This window comes from Nicotiana tabacum, chromosome 4, assembly GCF_000715075.1.
Source record: "Nicotiana tabacum cultivar K326 chromosome 4, ASM71507v2, whole genome shotgun sequence".
In the NCBI taxonomy this organism is placed as follows: domain Eukaryota; kingdom Viridiplantae; phylum Streptophyta; class Magnoliopsida; order Solanales; family Solanaceae; genus Nicotiana; species Nicotiana tabacum.
This window is the reverse complement of record NC_134083.1, coordinates 21967885-21975386: the sequence shown is the minus strand read 5'-3', so window position 1 is coordinate 21975386 and position 7502 is coordinate 21967885.

Sequence of the window (7502 nt, the reverse complement as noted above, 5' to 3'; positions counted from 1 at the left end):
CAATGTTTAGTCTAATAGCTTCTTATTTACTTTAATAGCTTATTTTTAATTTAGTAGTTTCTTTTCATGTTTAAGTGATCAATAAGCCTTTGGTTTTCTTAATGCCACGGTTCTTTCCAAAGGTGGTTTTTGTGTGAACCGGGTGACTCTTCCCAATGATGGATGGCGTGACAACCTTCTTAAGGGATTGAATCCGTTTTTTATGTTTAGGTAAGAGCAGTAGTAATAATGAATAAGAGGACCTAATTGGGTCGAACTAGAAGAATCAAGCATGATTCACTTGGTACCAACACACTTAACTATATGCTTATGATTAAAAAGAAGTTCTTGGAAAGAAATAGCTCTAGTTAGTGACCTTTTGACTCTTGTGTTGACTTAAGCAATCATCGAGTGGTATAGTTGAAACATTAGTGATTTTCAATCTCGAATATCGTTATTATAGGCCCTCGAAACTATCCTCTTGAACAATCCAACTGTGTGAGAGGTGAGATATTTTGTTGCAAGTCCAAGTACCCATGCGAATGGTCTAGAACTTGCCCTGAATGTGTTTCTAGACGAAATTCTAAGTTTTGCTTGGCTTGAGAAGTGATTGTAGGCTCTCCTTGACCCATTTTGAAATTTTCCATGACCCACCAATGTTGTTATCCCTAGTCAACCCTTTTGAGCCTAAAACCTTTCTCATTTGATAACCATGTTACAAGCCTTTACCCATTTTGTAGTGATCCTCTCTTGGCACCCGAGATTTTCTTAACACTCTTGAGAAACAATTGGCTAAAACATAAGTTTGGGGGAGAGACGAGAAATTTGAAAGTGGTATCAAGGTACAAAAGAGAAAAGAAATGAAGAAAAGGAAAGGCAAATAAAAAGAAAGAAAGAAAGAATAAAAGAAAGTGAATAAGTTGAAGAGTTAAAGGGATTCAAAGAAAAGCAAAAATGCAAAGCATGGAGAAAACAAAGAAGGAAAAAATGAATATCATGACCAAGAAAGAATGATGTTAAGTCTCTCTAGTTCCCCTAAGGAAAAAGAAAATGACTCAAATAGTCGGCAAAGCATGAGCCAAAAAGAGAAAATGGAAGGCTTAAGGAAAGATGAACCCGTTCTATTCCAACATTTCCTACCTTAGTCCAAAAGCCTTCATTACATTCCGAAAAAGCCCTACGTGATTTCAAGTCGAGTGAACTTATATTAGTGATGATTTACATGAGGGGCAAGCATATGGTACTTCGAGCCGTAATTGTGACATTATTTTGAGAGAGATGAGCGAAACTTTCACAAATTCTTGAAGTGAGTGCTACATTCTTAAGTGAGATATGCTAACGGAGAGTAGAGGAGGAGGAGTTTGAGATCCACAATGACCTACATGAAAGAGCGAACTTCTTTGATGAGTAAAGTCAACTCTTGATGCTCTAGTGTCACATTAGAACTATTTGTTCTTAAAACTTTAAATCATTACCTTGTTGATAATTCATAAGTGTTGTGGGTAATTGTTGGTCCCAATTGATGCGTGTTTGATTCGCTTTAGATTATCTGGAATAGCTCTTATCTTGTGGAGATGGGAATTACCTTATTTGCTTGAGGACAAGAAAAAGCTTAAGTTTGGGAGAGTTGATAAGTGGGAATTTTGACTACTTATTAGCGCCTTTTAGCTTTCTTTTTAGTCCAAAGGTGTCTAATTATATTCCCAAAAATTGATGAAATATGCTTACCTGTAGGAATATTGGAAAATTAGCCACTACGATGAAAGCCAACTCAAGGAGGAGTGATCTGAACAAAGAAAAAAATCAGGTATAGAAGCTCAAGTGCGCACAACAGATTTCTATCTGCGACAGCAGAATGTGAAGGAAAATTAACAGAGCCCCGGTGCAAAGTGCGGACCGCACAATTATTGTGCGGCCGCAGAATCTACGTAAGAGCCAAAGTTCAGAGAGTTTCATTTCAAGCTCAAGAAGAAATGCAGACCGCACAATAATTGTGAGGACGTAGAAACAGCTATGCGACCGCACTCAGGAAATGTGTGGTCCGCAGAAGACCCAGTGCGGCCGCACCCAAAATTGTGCGGACCGTAGAACATGAGAGATGCAGCTGCAATCCAGAATTGTGCGGCCGCAGAGTCAACTCCTGTCAAGATCTGAAGAAAAGTGCAGACCGCACATATAATTGTGCGGTCGCAGAACCTCCGAAAGGGCAATTTTGTCTGAAAATTCCAGCTTTGTATAAATTTAATACTATTACGAAATTAGGCCAAGTTTTGAATATTGAAAGTCCTGTAGCCGTTTTTACTTGCTCTTTTAGGCAACTTTAGCTTACTTTGGTGATTTAACATTGGATTTCTATCTTTTAATCTTGCAATATGAGTTTTATCATCTTTTCTTCTTTATTTTCTTCTATACCCATTATGAGTAGCTAGATTTCTAACTAGGGTTGTGACCCAACCCTAGTGTATAAACTTAATGGGTGTTTGATTTATTGCTTGTTTATGGTTGGGTGTTGATTATCTAGACTTGTTCTTGCTTTTATTTGAAGATTTAATGGTTGCAAACATTATCTCATGCCTAATTCACTTGGTCTCTTCTTGAGAAAGAGAGACTTAGTCTAGGAAAACTTGACTAACAAAAATTTGGGATAAAATCAAGAGATTGATAGTCCCAATTAAAGGGTTGAACCTAGAGATAGTAAAATCCGACTTGAGCATTTTATCAATTATTTTGTTCAATACCTATTTGGACTAGAGAAAGCCAAACTGGGCAAAATCACTCTCTTACCGAGAGGTATTGAGTGGGTACTTGAGTGTTGATAGCTATAATACACCCCGACCAACGAAACAAGCTTTACAGTTTACAACCCATTAGGCAAACACCTAGGTGAAGGTCATAGCCCTAGGCCTTTTACATTAATTTAAAACAACAACAAAAATAATTTCTTAGTTTTAATTATTTATCTTGCAATCTTAGTTTAAATTAGATCTAGAATCAATCAAATCTTGTGGAAGTGTAATTTAAGATAGTTCAAGCTCATTCACCACAATATTGTCACGACCCCAAATTATCCCTCTGTAAAGTGTCATGATGGCACCTATTCTTTACGACTAGGTAAGCCTAATATTGCGAAAAATATAAAGAAACACAATATTTTAAAGAGAAACAACATATTATAAATAGCCAAGAGTAGTACCACTCGGCATATACAAAATAATTTCCCAAGACCCGGAATATCACTAAGTCACAAGCTGCTATAATCTATGTAGCTCTATACAAAAGTCTGAAGATAATAAGAAAGTATCTAGGCGAGGGAGTAGAAGGGGACTCCGAAGATCTGCGGATGTAAGCAGAAGTACCTTGAAGTCTCCTAGAATCAGCAGCACGTACTAACCCCGAGGCTGATAGCTCGCACTTGGATTTGCACACAAAAACATGTGCAAGGAAGGGCATGAGTACACCACAATGGTACCCAATAAGTGCCAAGCCTAACCTCGGTCGAGTAGTGACGAGGTCAGGTCAAGGCCCTACCGGAGTAAATATAATAAATTAAACAATAAAAGATATAAGTGAAATTTACGGTAACATAGTTAAAGAAATTCTCGAGAATTTAACAGTTAAGGGAGCCCTCGGCTCAAAACAAGGTAAACACAGTGGGAAAATCTCTCGGGATACCGTTTCGTAGTTTCAAATGAATATGCAGTACAGGGGGATCTCCCGGAATACGGCCGTAGTCCCAAAGTAAATATGCAGTACAGGGGAATATCCCGAAATACGTCCGAAGTCCCAAAATAAATATGCAGTGCTGGGGATCTCCCGGAATACGTTCGTAGTCCCAAAGTAAATATGCAGTACAGGGGGATCTACCGAAATACGTCCGTAGTCCCAAAGTAAATATGCAGTACAGAGGGATCTCCCGAAATACGTCCGTAGTCCCAAAGTAAATATGCAGTACAGGGGGATATCCCGGAATACGTCGAGTTATACAGTTTATACTGGACACAGATAAGGCAAATAAGGACTTAGCTAAACATGACGTACAGAATGTCAATTAGGCAGTTAAAACACGTAAATATGTTTTTCTAGTCTAAACTACACAATTAAACATATTAGTACGACTTAATAAGAGAACCAATTTATGATTTAAAAAGGTTAAACAGGATTTTTGCAATAATAGCCCATATACGTACTCGCCACCTCACGTACACGGCGCCCACACACCAAATAATATCAAGATATCCTAAGGGGGAAGTCCCCAACACAAGGTTAGGCAAGCCACTTACCTCGAACCGCTCAAATCACTTCGATAACACGTTCTTGCCACGAGTATCCGACTCCAAATGGCCCGAATCTATTCAAATAAATTCCATAATGTAAATATAACTACGAGTAATTAATTTAGCTAATTAATTTGAATCTAACGCGTGAAATTAGGAAAAATGCCCAAAAATTCACCCCGGGCCCACGTCTCGAAATCGGGTAAAAGTCACAAAAATACAAACACCCATTCACTCACGAGTTTACTCGTGCCAAAATTGCTCAAATCCGATACCAAAATCTCGATCAAAACCCCAAAATTCGGCCTAAGAATCTTTCTCAATTTTTCACCCCAAATCCTAAATTAAATGATGAAATCAACCATAGATTAGTGGAATACAACCATAAAGGAGTTAGGAATCATTAACCAAAAACTTCCTCCGAAAATCTCTCCAAATTTCGCCTTCTACCGAGCTCTCAATCCAATTTTTGTGTTATGAACTCAACCCTCTTTTTTGAACCTTAAATTCTGCCCAGGTGTGTTCTTCTTCGCGAACACGACATCACGATCGCGAACGCGATGAACAATCTTCCACTGGCCCAAAATTCCTCCTTCGCGAACGCAAGGGGACTCTCGCGAACGCGTACCTTCCACTGACGGACCCTTCGCCAACGCGTAGGCTTAATGCCCAAAGCTTCCTCTGCCCCGTTCCTCTACGCGAACGCGAGGACCATATCACGAACACGTAGGCTTAAGGGCCCACACCTTCGCGAACGTGGGAACAACATCGCGAATGCAAAGAACAACTTCGCTGCCTTTCCCATATGCACTACGCGATCGCGAGGCACCTCTCGCGAACGCGATGAAGGATTTTTCTGCAGTAAAACACCAGAAATCTGCCGCTTCTCTAAGTCCAAAGATGACTCGTTGAGCATCCGAAACATACCCGAGGCCCCCGGGACCTCGACCAAACATACCAACCAATCCTAAAATACCATACAAACTTAGTCGAGCTCTCAAATCACATCAAACAACGCTAAAATCATGAATCGCCCTCCAATTCAAACTTAAAGAACTTGAAACTTCAAAATTCTACAACCGATGCCGAAACCTATCAAATGACGTCCGATTGACCTCAAATTTTGTGCACTAGTCATAATCAATATTACGGACCTACTCCAACTTCCGGAATTGGAAAAGGACCCCAATATCAAAAATTCCACTACCGACCCAAAACTCCAAAAATTTGACTTTCGCCATTTCAACCCTATATGAGCTATGAACCTCCAAAACACAATCCGGACATACTCCTAAACCCAAAATCACCAAATGGAGCTAACGGAACTGACGGAATTCCATTTCGGAGCTGTCTTCACATAGTTCCGACTACGGTCCAAAACCTAAGGCTTAAGCTCTCATTTAGGGACTAAGTGTCCCAAAACACTCTGAAACTCAAAACCGATCATCCCGGCAAGTCACAATAGCAGAAAAAGATTTGGGAAAAGCAGTTAATAGGGGATCGGGGCTTTTACTCTCAAAACGACCGGCCAGGTCATTACAAATATATACTTCTAAATCCCATTCATATAGCTCCCTGTGGAATTCGACCCTGACTCTCTGTTGGGTATTACTATTGCATCGACCATTTCATAACCTCAAATAGAGGTGTGACTTGGACGAGATCAATTTTTGGCGCCGTTGCCGAGGAACTAAAAATGGATTTAGCTATATATTTGGTTTTGTGTGTGAATTGTCTTCTTTTCCTTCCGTGTTACTAATCTTTTTGGTGAAACAATTATAGGTGAAATAATGGCTCTCAACAACAATGATCCACTCGGAAACATGCCTTTGGGGGATGTGGACGTGGAAGATGACCAAGTTGAAGAGGTTCCTCTTGAACCTCAAGCAAATAGACGAGGCAGACCGCCTCAATACAAAGTTCCCGTTCCACCCCCAAATCCACCAAGAGCGGCTCCACACCGGGTGTTGCCGAATAAAAGGTATGCAAGTGCCATAGTCTCGCCCCGCGTTAGGGCGGACAACTTTCAAATCACAAATGTTATGCTCACATTGCTAGAGCAACGGGAATTCTTCACCGGGGCTCCGAATCAAAATGCATACAAACACTTGAAAGGGTTTGTGGACACTTGCTGGGGGAGTAAACAGACAAACGTCTTCGAGAATGCTTTAAGGTTGAGGCTATTTCCTTTCTCTCTACGGGGGAAAGCCTTGGATTGGTTAGAAAGGTTGCCAAACCATTCTATCCATACATGGGATGAATTGGCGGAGAAATTTATTTCCAAATTCTTTTCTCCCGGGCATATGGCTACTCTTAGATACGAGATTCTAGCATTCAAACAAGAACCCAATGAGCCATTGCATGAAATATGAGAGAGGTACCAAACTATGGTGAAAGAGTGCCCAAACAATGACATAACGGAGGCTATGATTCAACAAACTTTCTACGGGGGGATCAATACTACCAATCAATGCGTGGTCAACCAACTTGCCGGTGGAAATTTTATAACAACGCCATATGCGAAATGTGAGATCTTAGATAAAATGGCAGATACTTCATCGGCATGGCAAAGTAGAGCGAATATTCCTCAAGGTGATCCAAACGTGATTCACCTACATAAAGAATTGCATGATCATGGGCAAGCAATTACCGAGTTGACCACCACAATGAATCAATTAGCCAAGGCTCAACTTCAACAAATGAAAGGTCCTAAGCAAGTCAATGCAATGGAGGTAGTTAATATGATGGTAAACAAGAGAAGGAAAAAGGGTCCTCAAGTGCAAATCCGTGCGGAACATTATGTGCAAGAAGATAATGGGTTTGATCAAGATAAATCTTACAATGACCAAGAGGAGGAAGTACAATATGTGAACAACTTCCAAGGGCAAAGAAACAACTCTCAAGGCCCGAATCAACAACAATGGCGACCTCATGGTAATCAAGGGAATTGGAACAATCAAAACAACCAAGGGAATTGGAACAATCAAAACAACCAAGGAAATTGGAATGGTCAAAATAACCAAGGCAATTGGAGTGGCAATAGTCAAGGATATTGGGGAGGCAACAACCAAGGGGGATGGAACAATAACCAAGGAAATCGGGGGCCGGGCTTTCAAAGGCCCCCGATGTATCAACAACCGAGCAACCTGCCTCCTTATCCTTCCCATGGTCCAAGCTCTTCCAACAATGAGATGGGATGAATTGAGAATATGTTCAAACAAATGATGGAGAAGAATGCCGACTTTGATG